We start from the raw sequence: 22,762 nt of genomic DNA, 5'->3' as shown, positions 1-22,762 counted from the left end.
CAGAACAGAACAGCAAGTGTAAAGGCCCAAGCCTAAGATTTCAGTAATTTGAGGAGGAATGATCAGACACACTAAGAATAAATAACCAGAAGCATAGAAAGAAAATCAAATGATTATTAATTCTAAAGGATAGATGAAAACATTTTTTTTTAAAAGAGACAGTGATCATTTGCAATCTTTCCACAAAATGAAAGGACACTTTAATTTGGAATGGAATCTACATTTTTGCATTCAAGAATATAATAAAGGATAAAGAAACAATAAGTTCTTATAAAGTTTTTACAAGGCAGAATCATCTGAATTACATAAAATCATTAAACATTATATATCATATATACTGCTCTATTTTTCTATAATGATCACTCACAGTATGGATAATTTATAATATAAAATATTTAAAAATCAATAACATTTCTGTCCACATTCTGTGAATAAGCCATTGGTGTTGAAAATAATCTTCAATTTCTTGTTAACCAAATACTGTGCATCAGAAGAAATCTTAAAAAGAAACAGAATAAACTGCCTACCTTGAGTAAACAGTCAACAGTCCCCCTTCCATTCTGAGCTTTTTTTTTAACAGTGAATTCTGACCCCAGCAGCTGATGGCTAATGAAACATCAATAATCTTTATCTTACACCGTTTCATGAAATCATTTGGCAGTTGCTCTTATACACTGAGCTGATTCCGGAGACAACTTCTATTTCCATCTCCCAAGATGAGTCATTTAACCTCTTTACTCTTTCAAGATAGGAATAAATTGTTCCTTGGCCTATCACACCCAATGAAATGATTGTTGGTGAGATAATGTCTAGGAAAACATGTGAATGCCTTACCAAAAAATAAAAAAGTGACAAATATTTCCAAAGCAACTTGTTGGGTTTTCTGACCCAGATGCTGAAGAGGATATACATGAAACTGGATTCTTTTAATAATTTTACAAACATCAGGGACAAAGAAAGAGATTTTATTGCCTCAAAAGGAGACACCCTTGCTTTATGGTTGCATAAAAGTTTAAAGAGAGAATCTTGTCTGACTTGACTCAGTTTCTGATAAAAAGTCACTGCTCTTCTAATTGATTAATAGACATAGGCATATCTCAAGGATGTGTATGAAACTATCAAAGGAAGAAAACCACAGGACCCTAACATGTGGGAAAGCAGCCGTCTTCTATGTTTTCTTGATGTGATATTAGCACCTACCAAGTTAGCTAGATTATAAATCTGGGAATCGCTCCAGGGTTTTTTATTTACCACATCCTACAACTCTCCAAATCTGGTCATCTTTGTCATCTCCCACTTTCTAAGTGTTGCTTGCCTCTTTCTACTCACTATTTTGCTTGATGCGGTCTAATGGAATCCTCTGGCCTGACTATTGTACTGCTACCTAACGTACTGGTATAGTTCTCCTTTTCGTCTTCCATATTCCAAGCAGATGCCATCCCTGTTGTCTGGTATCTGGTGTGTCCATCACACCCATTGCCTGCCCTACCATACTTACTTATATCTTGCTCCAGCAAGGCTAAATTTTTCAATAGTTCTCTATCAACACAGAGTCTCATACCTTGGTCTTTTGCACATGTGATATCTTCTAGGAATGTTGTTATGGTCTGAATCTTAAATGTCCCCAAAACACGCATGTTTTGAAGTCTTGGTCCCAGATGCAACACTGTTTAAAGGTGACTCTTTTTGGAGTTGATTGGATTATCGAAGCTCTAGGCTTATTCACTGATGGATATATAGCATAATGAGTTATTGGTGGAGTATTTTGTCTCTGTTCCTTCCTTACTTTTGGTGTCTTTCTGCTTCCCCATTGCCATAGGCAAGCAGCTTTGGTCCACCATCCACTCTTCACCATTTCGCTTGGGCTCAAAGTCATGGATCCAGGTGAGCAGGGAAAGAAATCTCTGAAAGAGTGAGCAAGAATAAATATCTCTTCCTACTAGGTTGATTTTCTGACAAGTGACAGAAAGCTGACGTACAAATTCTTTAGGAGCATCTGTAAAGTATGCATTTGGAGCCAGGGCTTTGGCTTGGATTAATGTAAGTCTCCTCACTCTAACTATATTTTGGGGCAAAGTTTTGCATTTCTGTGTGCTTCAGTGCTTCATCTCCAAACTAGAGATTATAATAATACCTGTGTCAAAACTTGGATGAGTTTAAATATTTTAATCTCATTTGTGCAAATAAAATATTTAGCACGTAATACAAAAATCCATGTCATTCATTATTACTATTGCATTTTGTCTCTTCCTTACATGTCATCTAAAAAGTTGCTATTTCCTTTACATAAATGTTTCTTATCATTCTCTCACCCTGCAATAGGATAACTGCTGATTCCTTTTGTTCTATGTATTCACCTTATATAGAAGTTATACAATACTAAGGTGTTTGAAAATTCTTGTTTACAATATCTGTCATATTCTTGGACTATCAAAGTTATTTGGAAGTAGATAACGAGTCTTATTTATTTGTTTGGCAAAGAATAGAATCTAAATATATATGTATTGAAAATAAAAAAAAATAAAGTCCCTGTTTTTTTGTCATAAGGTTTCATAGAGAGATCAAATAAATGTCTCTCTTCTCTTCTCCTGGTGAATATACAGACCGGTTCCCTAGGGCTACATGGTAGAAATAGCTTTGTATTCCCAAGTGTGATGATTGATTTTTTTCCAATAGACTTCCTCATGGACAAACAAAACCTTAATAATTTTTTTCAGCATAGCAACTCAAATGGTTTGTGGGAGTTATAGCTTAGCACACTCCAAAGCATAATGCATATTTCTATTTATCACAATGTGAGCTTTACACATTTTAGAAGTGAAAAATATTTGGTTATTATTAACTAGCTTTACTAAAATATATTCATCAAATAGCTTGATAATGGGATAGTGGAAATGAATTTTAAAATATGTGAACTGGGAATTTTTTCAGTTATCGATATATTGAGGTCTATCATACAAATTTGCATATTAAAAATGGCAGTAATAGATTTTTCAATTCTATAATTTCATTAGAAAATGCTAAAATATTATAATTTAATCGAAGAAAGTATGAGCTGTGAATGACTTTTAATTCTTACAATCAATGTCGCTGTAAGAGTTTCAGAAAGCAATTTCATTACTGAAAGAAATACAACAATGTCGTCTATGGAGATAATCAAAAAATGTAATCAGAACTTTAGCTTCGGGTGTTTGGAAAATATTGAATTCTATTTTTTAGTAACTTGACTTTGGTCCTTAAAGAACAAATTAAAACATAAGTGACTGGCAGCAAATTGTTTGCCTCCATAATGATATAATGTCCAGATACAGTGGGGCTACATGAAAATGCTGAAAGTAAAGATAGATACTGTTAATGATTTCTAGGTTTTTCTTTTTCTTCTTTTGTGCACAATTTTGAGCACCTTGAGACAGTATAATTCCTTCTACAACAGTCTAGTGTGAGGCTCACTAGTTTGAAGTCAAGGTGCCATAAGGGCTGAGTTCTTTTTGGTTTGCTCTAGGAGAGAATTTGTTCCTTTGTTTTGTCTGGATTCTAGAGGTTTCTCACATTCCTCTTTTATCACAAAGCCTGCAATGTCACATCTATCTGATGATTCTTCCGCATCACATTTCCCTGTGTTTATAGCCAGGAAAGGCTCTTCACTGTTCTGGACCAACAAGTTTAGATTGAGAATCCTCATGGTCCAGTGTTCTCTCCAACTCAAGGTCCTACAATGATCAGATGTTTAAAGCCTATTTGCTATTTAAGGCAAAATATTTATGTGTTTCAGAGATTAGGATGTGTGCATATATGAGGATCCATTATTCTACCCATCATACCTACTTCAGAAGTTTTCTGAGTTAATTGGTGATAATTATGTCAGGATTTTAGCACAGGTGGTTTAGTGGTTACAATGATTGAGGAAAGTTCCCTTCTTCGGGACATTTTCTTCTTGATACACTTGGATGCTGAGAGCACTTTAATTTTTTTTTTTTTTTTTAGCTGTAAAATTTTGTAAAGCTTTACTAGTGACTCATGAGATAAAAACATTTGGATTCAACAAAATTAAATGGAAAAAAGTCATTTAAGCTCCTCAGAGCTCATTTAACCTTTGGTGGAATCTTAAATACAAACCTGATTAAAATCAGGATCTATTGCACCCAATTTCAGTTTTTTTTTAATTTTCGAGTTCCTTTTTTTTAGAAGTTATAAATTTTTATAAGAATTGGTATTTTGTGACTGTAATTATTTCATAGAATTCTCCCAAGGGAAGACAGAAATTTATTCATTTAAAGTAGAATAAAATTCATTATGTCTTGAAAGTTTTCTATGAATCTGGAATTCTTTTACAGATCAAAGATATCAGCTCTTTGGTGTCTCAGTTTTCCAATATCTTTAAACAATTTTCTGTTTCAACTATCCTGAGCTTTATTTCATCTTTACTTACCGCTACCTATCAACTATAGCCAATGATAGTATACAAACACAAAAACAATGAGAAAATATGATGAAATCCCTATACCCAACTATTATTTCCTATCTCACACTTACCTGCCTTTGTGTGTACTGTTCCTCCAGCTAGAATACTTTTCTGACTTTATGCATATGTAAGTCTATACCATCAGTTCTAAAATGAAATAAACCATTTCTTCAATACCTAGTATAAAAAAGGCATTTAATGACATCAACTGAATATACTATATTGATATGAATAATACTAATAATCTGAATTAGGCGTTGACAAATCCCTAATAGAAGGTAGGACTTTCATGGATATGCCTTGTTACTTTGTACTAGAAATCATGGTTATAATAGCATTATGGTTTAGATATGTGGGGTCCCCCAAAAGTTGATGTGTGAGATATTGTGAAAGAGTTTAGAGGTGAAATGATTGGGTTATGAAAACTGTAACCTAATCAGTGCATTAATCCCCTAATGGGATTAACTGAGTGATGACTGTAAGCAAGTAGGATGTGTGTGGAGGAGGTGGGTCATTGGAGGCGTGCCTTTGGGGTTTATATTTTCTAATGGTGAGGAAAGCTCTCTTTGCTTTCTGGTACAATGTTCTGAGACACTCTTCTGCCATGATATTCTGCCATACCTCGCATCCTAAGAAATGGAGTTGGCTATCTACAGACCAAGACCTCTAAAACAATGAGCCCCCAAATAAACTTTTCATCCTCCAAAATTGCTCTTGCTGTTTTTTTTTTTTGTTTTTTTTGTTTTTTTTTTTTGTTCATAGCAGTGAAAAATCTAGCAAAAAACGTAATGTTTGGAGTGTCGGCACAGCTGCAAAAATATGTTGTGTTGATTTTATTATTTAAATAAAGACCCAGTCATAGACCAATATCTAAAAAAAAAAAAAATTGATGTTTCCTTACTAGAGTGTAAAGGTTAAAGGACTTCTGCTATATTTATAGCTATTTATACCTTATATTCTCATAAACATAAATACATACCCTACATTTGAGTTTTATTTTATTATTCAACAAAACAATAAGCAAAAACCATTTTCTTTTTAAATTATTTTTTAGTTTTAGGTGGACACAGTATCTTTATTTTATTTTTATGCAGTGCTGAGAATCCCACCCAGTGCCTCACGCATGCTAGATGAGTGCGCTACCACTTGAGCCACACCCCCAACCCTGCAAAAAGAATTTTCTAAGGATGCCTGGGCATGAGTGTTCAGAATCTGGGCTCAACTTACCTATAAACCTCATTTGTTTATTCACACTCATTTCTAAAATCTCTTCTTCCACTTCTCCTATAGATCAAATGAACACTGAAGGACCCCCAGGGTCCCTGATAACAAAGGCAGAAAAAGAGAAAACTCTTGGATAACTGTCAATATAGGCAAAGGAGGGGGCAGCCTGGAATTCCTTAGCTCTACAATGCTACCCCATCCCTCTATCACAGAAGCATACTGCAAAAGCAATGGCTTTGTTGGAATAAATGTAGAAGTAAAGGGTAAGAAAGAAGCCCGGCTCATCTTAGGGCTTGCAGTTCCCCCAGTGCCTATCACTTTCCAGAGTTCTGTTTTTTCATTCTATTTCTCTTCATGTAGAATGCCCCCTGTATTTGTCAACCCACTAAATTATTTTTATTCTCAACCTCTAACTTAAAGAACAAGAATCTTCCCTTATTTTCTCTATCAGAATATTCACTTTTATTCTCTAGGATTCCAAAGTACTCTGTTCATACAAAGATACAGCACAAAGAACAACGATATTTTATGCTATTTATTTAGGCCTAGTTTAAGCTTCTCTTAAATTTCATGAAGGAGGTAAAATGATGATTTAAATATCAAGTTGTGCCAACTAAGATACAATGAGTTAAATAGGTTATCCGAATTCACAAAGCTCTTAAATAGCATGCATAGCGTTATATATATTCAATTTCCAAAACATATGTTCTTAAATTCTGTGCTATATCATTATTCAGAGATCTATGAATTATACTATGAACTGGAGAAGATTATTAGCTTTGTGTAGCTAATACTGCACTTCTCCATGTACTTCAGAAAGGTTAGCATATTAATAAATTTGGATAGAGTGATTATAGAAAAGGCTAAGATGTATTTCAAACATCTACACCCTCACTTCACCTGCAAGCACCTAGAAAAATACACACAAAGCTTTCCATTTGACAGTTTTAATGCCTGGAGGCACACAGCATTGTCTTTTATTCTGATAAGCAGGACTTCATAGAAAGGAAATGATCTATACATCTACTGGGAAAATTCCTTGCAAGTTTGGTTTTGGTTACCAAGATGAATTACCTAATCTTTACTCATTGCTATTTCCACAGCTTTCTCTCTAGTTACCTTTGGTCATTCTGGTATCCATCTCAGACTGTCCTTCCTGCTCAATTTAATTATCATCATTTTCCTTGATACCTTCTTGAATTGCCTAGTTAATAGATAACCAGGGTGCATATTTACTGATGATGTTCCATTTCTGTATTACCACTAAATCTTATCCATATGGAGACAAAGGTTGGAGACTCTATAATTAGGAAAACCCTGAGTGCAATGTCCCATCACCCACAAGGCTTCCATTTCCTTTATGCCTTCAGAGTTCAGATGCCTGACCTTTGAAAACTATAGCAGAAAGTCATTAGAGACTGTTCAAGGAAGTTTTTTTTTTTTTTTTTTTTTTTAAGATGCAGAGAAATATCCTGTACCTGAGCCTTGTTTGAAACATAAAATGATTCTATTGTTGCATATCATTTTGATCAATAATAACATATCCTCACTTATTTCCCAAACAAACATATGGAATTATTGCTATTGTTTTTTTCAAATCTATAAATAATTAAAATAAACCTGCGTAATTCTGAGGGAAAAAGCAGTTCTAATCCTAACATTGTAAGGTAGTCTGCCTAAGAAGCAGGCATTGGAGAGAGATGTTCAAAAAGATTCAACAAATATTAATCCCTTCCCTATCAGTTTCATTCTTAAAGGAATGGAATTATTTATGTTCTCCTCTTAATTAATTACTTTTTTCTTCTATAACCACTGAGAGAGTCTTCAAAGTTTCAGAGTTATATAGTTATGTAATACTTCCATATTTAAAATTCATCATCTGCATAAATATTTACCAAAAAATAAAACCTGGAATTATTTGCCTTTTTTTCTAGTGTAAAATATAAAATAGACATTTACATCCATGATTTCTTTCCCTTTAGAAGGGACAGGAAATATGCATAGTTGTTTTTAGACTACATACTCTTGATTGGATTTCTTAGTTCTAAGAACATAAAATTTCTTACAGTTGTTATTATGTATTGTAGAATTGCTCTCCAAAGTTACTGTAATGATGCTACATTACTGTTGGAAATGCAGAGTATATTTTTCTATTTCTATAATCCATTGTAGTTCTTTATCACAGTTTTCTGGTCCTTGCTAATTACATTAATACATTATATTGATACCTAACAAAATAAATGTTGTGGTGTTTTGGTATGTTGTGTTGTGTGAATACTTTTATATTGTATATGTTGAGCTGCTTAGGTTACTAGAGTCTCTGATACTAATCTTCAGGGTTATTGATACAAAAACTTATATTCAAAGCTGCTCATCTTTTTCTAGGAGCTTTAAGACTTATGTGAACAAATCCAAAACAAGATAGGGAAGAATGAATTGTGAGTTTTTATTTTGTGGCATTAATAAATTCACTCAGAAATGTTTCTGTTGTTGTTGTTGTTGTTGATTAATCAATGTTTTTAACTAACAGGAACTTAATGAAAAAAGAAGGCATTAAGTCTTGTTTCCAGATTGTTATACACACAGTTAAATATATATATGATACATATATGTATATATATATATATATATCTCATATATACGCACACACATATATATACCATATATACACACATACAGAGAGAGAGAGAGAGAGAGAGAGAGAGAGAGAGAAAGGACACTTAAATTTTTCATAGGTTTGTTCAAAATTGTTGAACATTTCATCAGTATGTGTCAGGTAAGACAAAAGTTTTTGTAGACATTTATCATCAGATTGAGGTAGCACTTTCTTAATTTGCTGAGAGTTTTTACTATGGATGTACAGTACATTGTTCATTTCCCCCATCTATTGAAATGGTTAAGTATTATTTTCTTCTGTGTTCTGGTTTTATGTTGTATTAGCTTCCTGTCATGACATTATGACAATTTTGTGATTTGAAACAAGAAAGATTAATTCTAATATAATTCTGAGAGCCAGAGGTCTGAAGTCAGTGTGTTGGCAGGACCACCTTCTCTCGGAAGGATCTAAGGGTGAAACTTCCATTGCCTCTTTCAGCTTCTGGCACCTCCTGGCATCCTTTGGCTTCAAGAAGCATGATTCCAATCTGTGCTCTGTCTGCCCATGATGTCCCTGTGCATGTGTAAATCTTTCTCTTTTTAAATTTTATACGAGGATCACCAGACTTTTGATTTAGAATTCATCCTAAATCCAGAATTCTTTCATTTTTAGATCCTTACTAATTAATTCTTTGTAGACCTCTTTCCACAGTAAGTCACATATTAAGGTTTTGGATGAATGTGTATACTGCAGGAACACTTTTCAACCCTCTACATTTGAGAAACAAATTGACTGTTGTTTTATTGATTGACTCATCAATCAATACATCAAATTAATCTTATATTATCTGCCTAAAATATACTTGATCATGACACTTCACCCTATTTAAATACTACTGGATTCCATTACCAAAATACTTATACTTAAGTTTATGAAGAATAGTAATTAGCAGTCTTGCTTTTTTTTTTTGTAATATATTCCCTCTCTGGTTCTGGTATCAAGAAAAAGCTGATCTCATAAAATGAGTTGGGCAGTATTCTGTCTCCTTTGTTCTGTGCTTGTGTAAGAATGGCACAGTCCTTCATTCTTTTGTCTCTGTGTGTTACTCTAAAAGCTTGCTTTAAGTTATGTTAGGTGATGCTCAGAAAAGTCCTTATGCAATGGCAAGTTTGGCCTTGCTACTAAAGTCTAAAGCCTTTTGTTAAATTTTATTTTTTGCTTTTTTTTTGTGTGTGTGTGTGGGTGGGCTTCTAAAAATTGTTTCAGGTTTTGATCACATTGGTATCAACCAATGTGTATTACCAAACACTTTTCAAGCTCTGGATATGCTAATTTCACTTCACAACAATAGTACTCCTTTCTTAAATAGTGATTATTGGGCTTCAAGAATTTAAACAAGAATGCATTTGCAATTAGCTGTGAAATCAACAACTAAGGAAAACCTTGCTCAGATTTCTGGAGCTCTATATCATATTGCTTCCATCTTTGGGTTCTGCTCTGAAAACTCCATCTGCCTCAGTTCTCTTGTGGTCTAATTTCTTACTCCAAACATAGAAAAATTGATGTTTGCTTTCCTTGAGAAAAGACCAGATAAATATTGTAAGGCTAAACATTACGGTATCATAAAGCTTACATTAATGAGTCTTCAAGGTTCTCCTGATGAGTTTCTAAGAAGGATGTTGTTCTTGTAGAATGTGAAAATGGAAGTGTAAAAGTGAGGTATTGGCTATGGGCTAGGAGACTGGCCCATCTATAAGCATAACTGATAATGTCTTCAGTTATCTTTAAATGCTCAAAAAGAGCATTCAAACATGATAGTAGACATGTCCCAAAAGAAATGTCCATCTCCAAAGCAAGGCTAATGGCTCTCTCCTCTCTGCTGCATTAGTACCTTGTACTTACTCAACTTATCACATTGAGTTATTTTCAAAACCTTATTTTGAGTCCCTAGATATTCTCCTTCTTGAGATGCTTTAGCCCCTTTTGCACTTCACTCAGTAGTTGACACTGTAAAATGAAGAGGAATTAAATATTTTTCAGCTGCCAAGAAATGTGCTCTAGATATCAAAAGAATAGCAAAAAGGAAAAAAAAAAGATAACAAAAGAAAAGCGTGGGACTCTTTCAACATGTCCTAGGATGTGTTTCTTAGTAAGGGATTCTTTAGAAAACAGCTAAAATTAATGAGGCACTTTTATGTGTTTGCTAAGGAAAAATAATAAGCTATTATAGTTTGAACACAGACACAGATAAATAGGGTCTCCATTGAAAGGCAATTTTCACAAACAAAAGAATAAAATATTAACATACTAGAAATAATAGTGAAGCATCCACTGCCCTCATTGGAGTCACCTAATGCCTGCAGTTTTCTAAAGACTAAAATGATCATAATGAACATTTCATAATTATATCCCTTAGGTTATTAGAAAAAAATTAATATGAAAATATGTGAAAGGAACAAAGATAAATATTTTATGGTTGCATATAAGCTTCAGGAATTCAATTCACCCAGAAGCATTTCCTCACATACTGACATAAATACAGAGTCTTAGAAAGAGTCAATATAACTGACAAGAGCTAGACTGACAAAATATATGGCATTAATGATACTAGCTGAAAACATTATCCCTAAAATAACCAATTTACTGGTGATTATAGTATAGCTGAGATGTTTATGATGAATTTAATTCAACTGTTTTCTCAACCCAAGTACAACACAGAACATTGAAAATAAAATGAAGCATAAAAAAAAAAAACTTTAGTGATTTATTTGGTTGGTTTTGCTTTTACATCCAGAAAAGAACATTTTATTTGGAAATTGACTAACTCCAAGTGTTAAAATTCTTGCTAGGTAATCAGAAGTTAGTAACAGTCACCATGATTAAAAAAATTTGAGTGTAGTGGGAAAATAATGTAGTTATACTAAAATATTTATTCAATTAAAGTATAGCTTGAGAAATAGCAAACGTGCATTATAAAGCTTACTAGGTAGGCTTTTTTTGGCACTATATGATTACATTTATCACACTGAATCTTCATATAGCCCGAAACTTTATACATGATAAATATTTTTAAACCTGAACATCTGAATAAATAGATATTAATGGATACAATTGATTGTTCTAAATTGATTCTAGTAGTTTCCAAAATGGGGTATGTAATCTGTTCACTTGTTAGAATTTGATATCTCTGTAACAATAATCATAATAGTAAACATGCTCTGTAATCACATCTCAGTAAAAAACATTGCCATGTAGCCTGCCACCTAAGTAATAACTTTAGGATTTGTAAATAGTGTCTTCATACCAATCAGCCATCAAGTCCTACTGATTTTACAACATTACTATTTCTCAAATTTATTTGGTCCTTATCATCTTTACTTAACATGGTCCAAACTCAGGGCTTTCCGTTTCTATTAATCATTTGGATTTTGTCCCTAGAGGATGTCATATTCAAGAAGAAAGTCTGAAAATGATTTTCCCCAGTTTATAACTCTTCAGTGGACTCTCATTATCTTTTGAGTAAGATAATTCCCTAGTTGATCTTCTAGAACACGGTTTAAACCCTACCTCTCTACCTTTGGTCACTTATTTCTCTTTTTTCACAAAGAATGCTCTGGTGACAAAATATTTACTAAGAGTCCTAAAAAAGATTCCATGCCATTTCAATATTATTACACTTTTTTTTTTTGCTAAATCTGTTTCCTATGTTTATAACTCTAAAACTTTCTTCTACATTACTATTATTATTCTAAAAACTTTTACTCATTTTTCAAAATGAAACTTAGTTATCTTCAGGTATTTTCTGTTTCCCATTGCCAAAAACACATTACCACAGGCTGAGGGAATTTTAAAGAAAGTGGTTTATTTGGGGTCCAATTTGGGGGGCTGAAATTCCAGTCAGCATGAACAGGTTGTGACAAGGGCCCTGTGCAGATCCCAGGAGTATGTGAGGAAGCAAGCGATCCTATTTCAGAAGAGAAAAACAGAGAAATGACTGGGTGAAGTTAGGGCCTGTAAGAACTCATTCCAGGAGACCACCATTCCTTTCTGAGGGCACACCGTCAACAATCTAAAGGCCTCTCACCAACCTCCACCTTTTAAAGGCTCTACCATTTCCCAATACAACCACCCTGGGGAACAAGTCTCAAATACATGAACATTCAGAGGGACAAACATCCAAACCATGACCTTTCCCATAAATATATTCTAGCGTTTCTTCAACATTAATGAATGTGGTGAGTTACTGTTGCTTTCTAGAAGGTGCTCTTATCCTATCCTAGCACTACAGTGTGATGGTAAAATTTTTGTCTACAAAGATTTAAATGCATAAGAATTCAATTCTCTTCTCTTGCACTTTGGAAAATTACATTCATATTTTTAAAAATCTGCTTAGATTTTCAAAATAAAGTTTAAAGAGATGCTTATTTCATCAGGTTCCTGGGAATATTTCATGGCATTATGTGAGTAAAGTCTTCAGTGGTAGATATTAGACATGGTAAAGATCAATAAATTACCTATTGCACCAGTCCTTAGTACACTGAAATGAAATAATTTATTATTCTTCTGTGTATATAGAAACTTTGAGAATAGGGACCCTGTTTTATTCTCTATGATAACTACCTACTTGTTGTTTGAAGAACTAAGACACGTTTATGGACCTTAATATTTACAAATTCTATTAGGGAACTTGTCATGTTGCATCCTTTTTTTTGATGAAGAAATGAAGGGGTTAAGCTAATTGTCCAAGTCCTAGTAAGTAACAGACTTTTTCTGACAGAAAATTATCTAAGACCAAAGCTTTTTTTTTTTTTTAATCTAATCTAGCACAGCACATTCACAGCATGGAAACACTGCTTCTTCTGACAGATTTCCTCATTAGCTGGAAGTGTCAGACACGGTATTTAAGCTTGTCATAATTTGTACTTAATGCATCAAGGAATTCAAGTTTTGCACCAAACAAAAGCCACAGGCATGATTCTGTTGACAATATAAAGAGTTCAGCAAATAACCCTATATTGAAGCACAATCACACCTTATTTCCTAGAAATTGTAGTGAACAACTTGATTGGAATGAAGCATTGGACTGTAATGAGTGTACCTTAGTAAAATACCTGTCCTGGTAGAAGAAAGATTATTTATGAAGAAAAGCATCACAGTGAATTTCTTCTGGTCTAAAAAATACCCAACACATGTAGGCCATAATAAATAAAATAATTTAAATAACCATTGCTAAGTATCAACTCATTTGTTCCTTTGAAATGTGAATACATTATCTGAGCAGGGAAGGTGTATGTTTGCCTCTAACTTTCATGGGGAACAGTAGGTAGACTGTATTTCACTTGATCTAGTCTAAATGGTCTTTCCACAATGAGGACACTATCCTAATCCCAAGAAAGACTTCTTTCCCACCTGCTCTCTAACAGAAAGTGGTTATTATTTAAAAAGAACATACTCTGTCTCACAGCTTTCTCCAAAATAGACATAACAGACTATGTATAATATCATGTTAAACCATATATAATTGCTAATGTTCAACAACTTTTGACCTAGAAAGTTTGCAAGTTCATTATTTTTTCCTTAAGCCTATGTCCTCTGAATACATGCTCTACTATCTATTTCTCAATCTGGTGTTCCAGAGATCTGAGAATGCTTTGTTTGCATGTTTTTAATTAACCATACAAAAAGTCCTAAAGTATAACACATACAGAAATTTACCAATATGTGTGTGTACTTTTCTCTTTATCTGTGTGTGTATACCCACACATACATACTAATAAATACATATGATATATTATATATATATATGCTAAATTTAAAAAAAAGTGAAAAGGAGAGGAAAATCTATGTGTTTTGTGTGTTTTAACTGCCTCTTAGATACCCCACTGAATGACAGAAGTTCTATTTAAGTTCTTTTATTTCATCCTCACAATCTTATTTTTTTTAACTGGGGATTGAATTCAGGGGTGCTTAATCACCGGGCCACTCCCCAGCCCTTTTTTTGTATTTTACTTAGAGACAGGATCTTGCTGAATTGCTAAGTGCCTCATTAAGTTGTTGAGGCTGGCTTTGAACTCATGATCATCCTGCCTCAGCCTCCAAATAGCCCCTGAGATTACAAGCATGTGCCACTGCACCCAGCTTATTTCATCCTCACAATTTTGAGAAACAGGTAAGGTTATACTCATTAGAAGAAAAAAAATTAGACTCAAATGGTCAAATCAAATCAATCATATAAATTTAGACAGGTTATAACCTAGCCTGGGTATCTCCAAAAATTCTTCCTATTTCTACTTCACAATCCTACAATATATTTTATACATTTACATTATTATAATTGATATACATAAAAATGTCCTTGCAAGTCAACCAGGGATGAGGATATTATTGGAAACTTTTGTGAATTTCTCAGTATTCAAAACTTTGTCTCCATGCAGCATGATAGGCAGCTATGCTGTGCACATGCCACCAACATGAAAGCAGTAAAGTAACCTACATTGACTGTGAAATATGTAAGAGTGATTCCTTTTCATGTAACAGTGTATAGTGACACTTCTGAAAAAGGAAACAGCTCAAAATAATGCATGAGTGTCATATTGTAAAGAGGTCTAGAGTTGTTGTGGCAGATGATGTCATCATTGCACCTTGTAGAGAGAGTGTGTGTGTGTGTGCGCGCGCGCACGTGTGAGTGTGTGTGTGTGTGTATGTGTGTGTGTGTGCGTTTGTGTGTGTGTGTATGGTTGTTGAGGAGACAGTGTTTCATGATTGTGATATGATAAGAAATATATACTTTCCTCTTTATATATTGCTTTCCTGCATGGAAAATTATACTGCTCAATAAATATTTAGAGATTCGTCGATTTTCACCTTCCATTTAGAGTTCTTACTCTTTTTCCTTATTCAAGTAAATAAAATGTAAATACAAAAATTTTATATGTTCAAAGGACTTGAGATATTGATAACTTAGTTTATTAAAATAATTGATAAGCAAGGAAGATTACTATCCATAGATTATCCCAGTACCTGGACCCTTGTGGTTATAATTATGAAAGTAACCAGTGTTATATTTCAGGTGGAAAAGGGAGACTGGGAGTTACAAATGTCTTTTGTTGTCCCTAGAAACCTACTACATTAATGCTCTATTCCAATGCTGGTTTAGTCAGTTTTTTTTACCATCGTAACCAAAGGATCTGAGAAAGAAAAGTTTATTTGGGGCTTGTGTTTCAGTCCAAAGACAGCTGACTCTATTCCTTGGGGCCTAAGGTGAGACAGAACATCATGGCAGATGGTGGTGGAGGATGAAAATGGCTCAAGACCTGGCAATCAGGAAGCAGAGAGAGAAATCTTGCTTACCAGGTATAAACTCCAAAGGCATACCCTTGGGAACATAATTCCTCCAGCAAAACTCTACCTGCCTATAGTAACGATCCTTAATCTATTCAACTAAATGAATGTACTCATTAGGTTAGGGCTCTCATAACCCAATCAATTCATCTCTAAAATTTCTTGCATTGTTTATTTATTTAACACTTGAGCTTTTGGGAGATACCTCATATCTAAACCATTATATATACTTACTTAGAAGTTTTGATTTTAAGAATGTATCTTCTTTTTAAACAGAAGTAATAGTAGTTATTCTTGACTTCATTTATAACAGAAGGAACAGCAACAATAACAACAAAATTGTCTATTACTTACTGAGCCCTTTATATGAATTTAATGTGCATTATCTCACTACAAAAATATGAGCAAAGTGTTATGATCCTACTTTATGAATGAGTACAATGAAAGATAGGAAAGTAACTAACTCAAGGTTACCAAGCTAATAGATAGTAGATCCAGGATTGTTATATAGAAATGCCTCTGATATCTGAGCTATTCCCCCAATAATAAGCTATATAATGTATTTGAGAAATAAATACCATTTTCAATATAAGTCCTATCATGAGTTTTCATTTAAATAATATTTAGACATTATAATATTACTTAGTGTTACAGAAAATTAAAACAAGTGAGAAGAAGGGAATAAGAATCGCTTCCAAATTTCACACACTTAGATATAACCACTAAAACAATTCTGCATACTTCTTTATAAGAACTCCTCTATCAGTCTGTATCCATGCCCAGAGGACATATATCTATATAAAAATACTGTACATAGTTCCACATGAGTGTTGAGTTACACCTTGATCTTGCATCACTTTTTTCTATCTACACTTACAAAGCTGTGTACAAGTGGTCTTGTGATGTCTAGCAGATTTTTCACTGTCTTTATGGAAAACCATCACCCACAGTGAAGCCTGCCAGGATATTCCCAGCAGGTAAGCAGATTTACTTCTGTTTAACACTGCTTTTAACTTACTTTTAACTTCAAATTTAGCCCACATGCTGATAAGACTTTGGACTTGGCTAATTAAGGTTTCTCCAAAGGCAAGTGTTGTAGTTAATGAGGGACCTCAAATCATTATTCACTAATCAAACAACTTGCTGCAAAGCATACTGCTATTCTACAATTATACCAATTAATACCAGAAACTTGGGTAGAATGTTTAAATTAAGCAGAAACAACTTGCATTTTTCTGATAAAGCCCTGGGTAAATTTCATGGAAAATAAATGAATTTAATGAATTCAAAACCAAGAAATATTACAAATGTTTCTATTTTAATATTCATTTTTGAAATTTCTGCTACTGGATAATCAAGAGTGAGGTATGATAGGATGGTCTTAGCTGCAAGCAATAGTAAGTTTTGATTGACATGGTCCAAACACTAAGAAGTCTTAACATTTTATAAAAGTAGCTCCATGGTTAACAACTGACCTCCAAGATTAGTTAGGTCAATATCCTTCCAGATCCAAGTTTTTTACCTATTTCTTGGGAAGAAAACCACATGGGTTGTGTCCACAGGAGATGTTGCCTGACATCTGTAGTGTGTCAATTCAACTAACCCAATGGATGCACAGTGACTGACAATTTTCCAGAAACTGCAGAAAGACCTTTATCAGAGGCTTTTTCTGTTACCCATGCCTGATGGTCAGTTTTATGTGGCAATTTGGCTAGGCTATGACAGTCAATTTTAAAATTAAACACTAATGTAGGCTTTGCTGTAAAAGTGTTTTGTGGATATGGTTAACATCTACCACCAGTTTACATTAGGTTAAAAAAAGTGTCCTGGATAACTTGTCAGGGACCGATCCTATTACAAGAAAGACCTTAAGAATGGCTATGAAGAAAATTTAAGGAAGAATAAATCCAACCTTGGACTGTATGATCAACTCCTACATAGCAGGTCAAATCTGACAGCTATCATATTGGAATGAATTGCATCATGTTTCTTCACATAGTAATTAATATGAAGAGAAAAGTAATTTACAATTATTAAGGTTTATTCTCAGATGAGAAGTGGACACTGAAAAATATTATAGATTTTCTTAGATAGTCATTAGGAAAAAAGAGTGAAAGTTTTACTAGAAGAATATATGAGCATCCTTTCTTTACACTCAGAGATGTAAAATTAAATAACAGAAAGATGATTCATACATGAGTAATTATAGATTGCAATCCATGTTCTTCCTCAAAATGAGAATTTGACTATTTCCTATAACCTTTTGACCTTCAGCTTCATCATCATTGAAATGAAGTTGCTTAACTAAGTGAACTTGAAGCTCAATCTAGTTTGTTCTGGGATAGAACATTTCTGCTTTTTATAAACTTGGTGATATTAAACACGGACTTCATGACCTAGTTCATATTCTTCTTTCTATATACATTCTCTGTTACTGTCCAAGAGAGAGTAAACTTCTGCAGATTTCATCAACCCCAGAACATAGTACTCATGATACCATAATGTGTAATTTTGAATGATATGTTATTGAATGGTATATTATTTGAATGGTATGTTATTTGTGGTATCTCACATTACATTAAGTAAGTCACATTAGTAAGCCTATTTAAACAAAAGAAATAACTTAGCCACTATCATAGCTAAAAGCATATAATGCACAGTGAGTAGGCATCTGATAAGCATGCTTAGACTTCATTTTCTGCAAATTTATTGCCATTACATATTTTTATGTTGTTTATTAAAAACCCATCTATCCTATAATTCTATGATATGGCTTAATCCAATATGAGTGTTATAAAATTTCAAAGACTAATCAATATGCTCAGTATTGTGGTCATGACCGATACACAATACTGAGAAGAATAAATTTATGAAGAATAAATCCAAACTTGGACTGTATAATCAACTCCTACATAGCAGTCAGCATTGTTAACAACTGACCTAATGTTGAAACCCAAGGAATGTCTACAAGTGCAGCTATTTCACATCTGCAAAACATATTACAGCAAGTGATCATTGTCACTCAGAATCAATGTGATATTGACATGAATATGAAACTCCTTATAAACATCAAATTGAAGATGAAACCACAACTGAATAATGATACATCAAAACACTACTGTTTTTCTGAAACCCATCTGAACCTAGTATAATAATATTATTCCTGGTCTTACACATGAAAGCCATCTAACAAGTGGCTCAGCACTTGCAGCAAATCAGTAAGACTCCAGATTCTTTTACAAAATCTATTATGATCTGTAATCATCATAATTTTAAACTATATTAACCCTGGTTCCCATTTTATTTCCTAAAGTGAACGTCTATTCTTTGTGAGACTTTTCAGTTGCATGTAAGTTTTAGAGTCCTTTATAATATGTGAAATTTAATTACCATAAAAGGAAAAATACAAATGCAAGGTGGTGTGCATTTCACTTATATAACCTGCCACAGTTAACATCGCCATTCTATAGAAAATGATCATATACACTGTAGAATTATTCTAGAATTTTGGCACAGGTTTTATTCAGAATATGTGAAATAAGCAGATTTTATTGCTGTTGTTTTTATTTTAAAAAGCATTCCTTGATATCAAAAACAGTTCTTTACTTATTTTAACTTATCCCAACCTATAATATATGGATGTCAGAATCAATTTTCCACTATTTTTATAGAGTTTCAAATTATATTTGTACCTTGTCATTCAGGTAACGCTATTTATCAAAAACTTTTTAATGTTAAAAAATCAGGATGTTGGTTTAGTATAATGTAAAGAAAATTTTTTTCCTAATATAATTTGTATTCTCTCCCAGTATGAGGCATATAATTTCTTAAGAATAATCAAAGCAAATAAATTCAATTTAATAAATATGTAAAGCATACATACTATGTATGAGCCAATGTCTTCACTTAAGATACAATAGTTTAAAAAAATTGTAACAAAATTTCCCTACTTATACTTTAGATTCTAATGATCAAAGAATTGTAAGTTAAAATACAGAATAATGAATGAAATATAAATTTTATATAAACAATGAAATACTAAATAATTATGCATTTTTTATCTGAAATTCAAATTTAACTGGACATACCTTTGTATATTCTAAATCTAGTACTCTAAATAAGTGAAGATGTTAAGTAGTATTGGTAAGAGAAATATTAAAAGAAGTTTGGAGATTTGAGAAAATGGGATGAGATTCAGTTTTAAGGGGAACATTAATGACCCAAATCATAATATTGAGTACTAAGATAAATATAAAAATGTAGCAGTGCTAATATAAAAATATTTTAGCAGTGCTAATATAAAAATATTTTATCAACTTTTTTATGCAAAAAAAACATATCTTAGGAATTGTCCTGAGGGGTACAGAAATCAGATATGATTGTTTTAGAGTAGCACCCTCATTTAGAAGAGACAATAAAAGCAAAGATTGAAAAAAGTAAAGACAATTTGTAAATGAGTACTAACAAAAAAGTCACAGCTTAAAAGAAAGCCCTAAGTGTAAAAAATTGAATGTTCTAGGAACAGCCAGAATAAAGACAATGTTGGTTCAGACAGTTATGGTAGCAATAAGTCCATTGAAAAGTGATCAAATGCTGAATGTATTTTGAATATAAGTCAAGAAAAATATCCTGATAGGTTGTATTTGGGGTGTTAGGAATATGTCAAAAGTTTTTGTCCTCAGGAATTGTGAAATTAGAGTTGACATTATCAGAGAGTGAACTCTGAAGTACTTGACAGATTCAATTCTGGTTACACTGAATGTGAGATATGTATTATATATTTCAGTAGAGACAAGAAGGAAGCATTTGCATATTCAAATTTGGAATTCAGAAGAGAGGTCTGGGCTAGAGACAAAACTTGAGACATGATGATATTACTAGAGAAAAGTCAATGCGGATAAGAAAAGAAAAACAGCATTGTAATCAAGTCCATAGGCTAAGAAAAGACTAAGATATGAAAAGCGAATAAATAAATAGAAGCAGAGGCAGGAGAAAATCATAATATCTGAAATACACGTTAAGAAAATAAGTCAAGTTTTTTCACAAGTCAAATTAAATGAGGCCAAAAAAAAAAAAAATGACCATCAGTTTCAGCATCTTGTAGGACTCTGGCAATCTTAAAATGATTGTTGTTTTTGAGTGGTGGGAATACATTTTATCTGAAAATGGTGTAAAATAATGCACAAAGAATGGATACAATGTCCAGACAACTCTGTGAGAGTTTTTGTCCTCCAAATAGATCCAGAATATAGAATGACAGCTATTTGGGAAGTAGAATTTAAATTCTTTTAAACAAGTAAGGAGTCACAACAATGTTTGTATCCTGATGAAAATAACTTATAGGCAGACTGAAAAGTGGCAATTAAAGTGGACTTAGTGAAACTGCCTGTGTCATATCCTTGAGTACCAAATAGATCTAGTGTTCAAGGGGAAAGATTGATTTTAGGTGGTAGCATCAAAATTTCCTCTTTAGAAATGAATAGACTGAGTATGTGTGTGGTCAAGTAGGTCCAAATACAGAGTTTTCTATAGAGAGGAAAATAATCTAAAATAACTCAGAAAAACTAAGAAGTAAAACATATTCCTACTTTTGTCTGTTTATATGCTTTAAGAAGGGGACAAGCATCACTTGGCTCTCTGTTTCCATGGTGTTGGGCACACCCTTCCTGGGTCTTGAAAGCAAAATTATGCCCTATTCAATTCTACATTCACAACTTTTAATTATTTTTTTGAGAAAGAGAGAGAGAGAGAGAGAGAGAGAGAGAGAGAGAGAGAGAGAGAGAGAATTTTTTAATATTTATTTTTTAGTTCTCGGCGGACACAACATCTTTGTTTGTATGTGGTGCTGAGGATCGAACCCGGGCCACACGCATGCCAGGCGAGCGCGCTACTGCTTGAGCCACATCCCCAGCCCCATTCACAACTTTTAATAGTATTTAGAATACAGACAGGACAATTCCTAAGGTATTGGGGGTTTTTTGCATAAAAACATTGATAAAATATTTTTATATTAGCACTGCTATTACATTTTTATATTTCTCTTAGTACTGAATATTATGATTTGGGTCATTAATGTTCCCCCAAAGCTCATGTGTTAGGGAATGCAGGACTTTTCAGAGATGAACTGATTATATTATGAGAGCTACAGCCTGATTGGCATATTGATTCATTTGGAGGGTTTATAATTTGAATAGACTGGGTGGTAATTGTAGACAGGTAAGGGTGTGGCTGGAGGAAGTAGGTAAATGTGATGGAAACCTGGACTACATATTTCCATGGCCCCTTCTTTGATTTCTTTTTCCCCAGATGCCAAGAGCTGAGCAGCTTCTTAGACACTTCTGCCATAATGTTTTGCTTCTCCTCAGGGCCAGAGCAATGGAGTGAGTCAGCTATGAATTTAACCTGTGAAACTCTAAGTACAAACGAACTTTTCCTCCTCTAAGTTGTCCCCATCAAATATTTTTATCACAGTGGTAGAAAGCTGCCTAACACAACCCAAAACTTACTTTTATATGCTTAGATGAATTCAGGTTTGTCTTTAGGTTATAATGTAGGCAAACACAGAATCCAAGAACTAAATGTGAAAGGAAAAGCAATCACTCATTTTTTCCTCAAACACTGAAAACAAAAGCTTTTTTTTTTTTTACTTAGACATACATATGAAATAGAAATCATCAAGATCAGTTTCACTGTTCTTGACCACACTAGTTATTATGAATAATACATCAAATATCTTTTTATTGCCTGCATTATTTGGAAAATTATCAGCACAAAAATGTTCAAAATCTGCATGCTATCAAGATCTCTCTTAAAAAGCATTTCCTCAGCTGTCAAACCATGACTGCTCTTTTCTGTGTGAAAATTTAGGACAGAGACAGCAATATTGAGTTGCTAGCACTGTGCTACTTGATATTAAAACTACTTGATATTAAAACTGTTCTCTCCCCAGTTTGATGAAAAGGGATGCTTCCTTGCTGACAAAAGCAGTTCCCCTATCATGACAGAAAAGAATGGGAGGGAGGTGTGATTTGACATCAAAGAGACAAGTGATAAAACCGTGTTAGATACTAATTTTCCTGGAAAGACAGCTAAAATTTGAGATTCTACTGTTAATTAATTAATTTGATAACCCTGGGAAA

At 33.3% G+C, this 22,762-nt stretch overlaps 1 protein-coding gene across 3 annotated transcripts in view; it reads right to left on the bottom strand.

The window, feature by feature from the left end:
• Positions 1–379: 379 nt before the first annotated feature.
• LOC144377071 (uncharacterized) overlaps positions 380–22,762 on the bottom strand; it is a 411,176-nt gene continuing 388,793 nt past the window's right edge. For 2 of the 3 annotated variants that reach the window (XR_013437681.1, XR_013437684.1), the window contains one exon: positions 394–1,904. The gene's annotated coding sequence lies outside the window, so the exon portion shown is untranslated. Of the gene's footprint in view, positions 1,905–22,762 lie in introns of all 3 variants that reach the window. The other variant, XR_013437685.1, reaches the window with a different exon arrangement.

Source organism: Ictidomys tridecemlineatus, chromosome 4 (genome assembly GCF_052094955.1).
Source record: "Ictidomys tridecemlineatus isolate mIctTri1 chromosome 4, mIctTri1.hap1, whole genome shotgun sequence".
Taxonomy (NCBI): Eukaryota; Metazoa; Chordata; class Mammalia; order Rodentia; family Sciuridae; genus Ictidomys; species Ictidomys tridecemlineatus.
The sequence above is the reverse complement of the archived record's forward strand: the minus strand, read 5'-3'. Positions and strand labels throughout refer to the sequence as shown.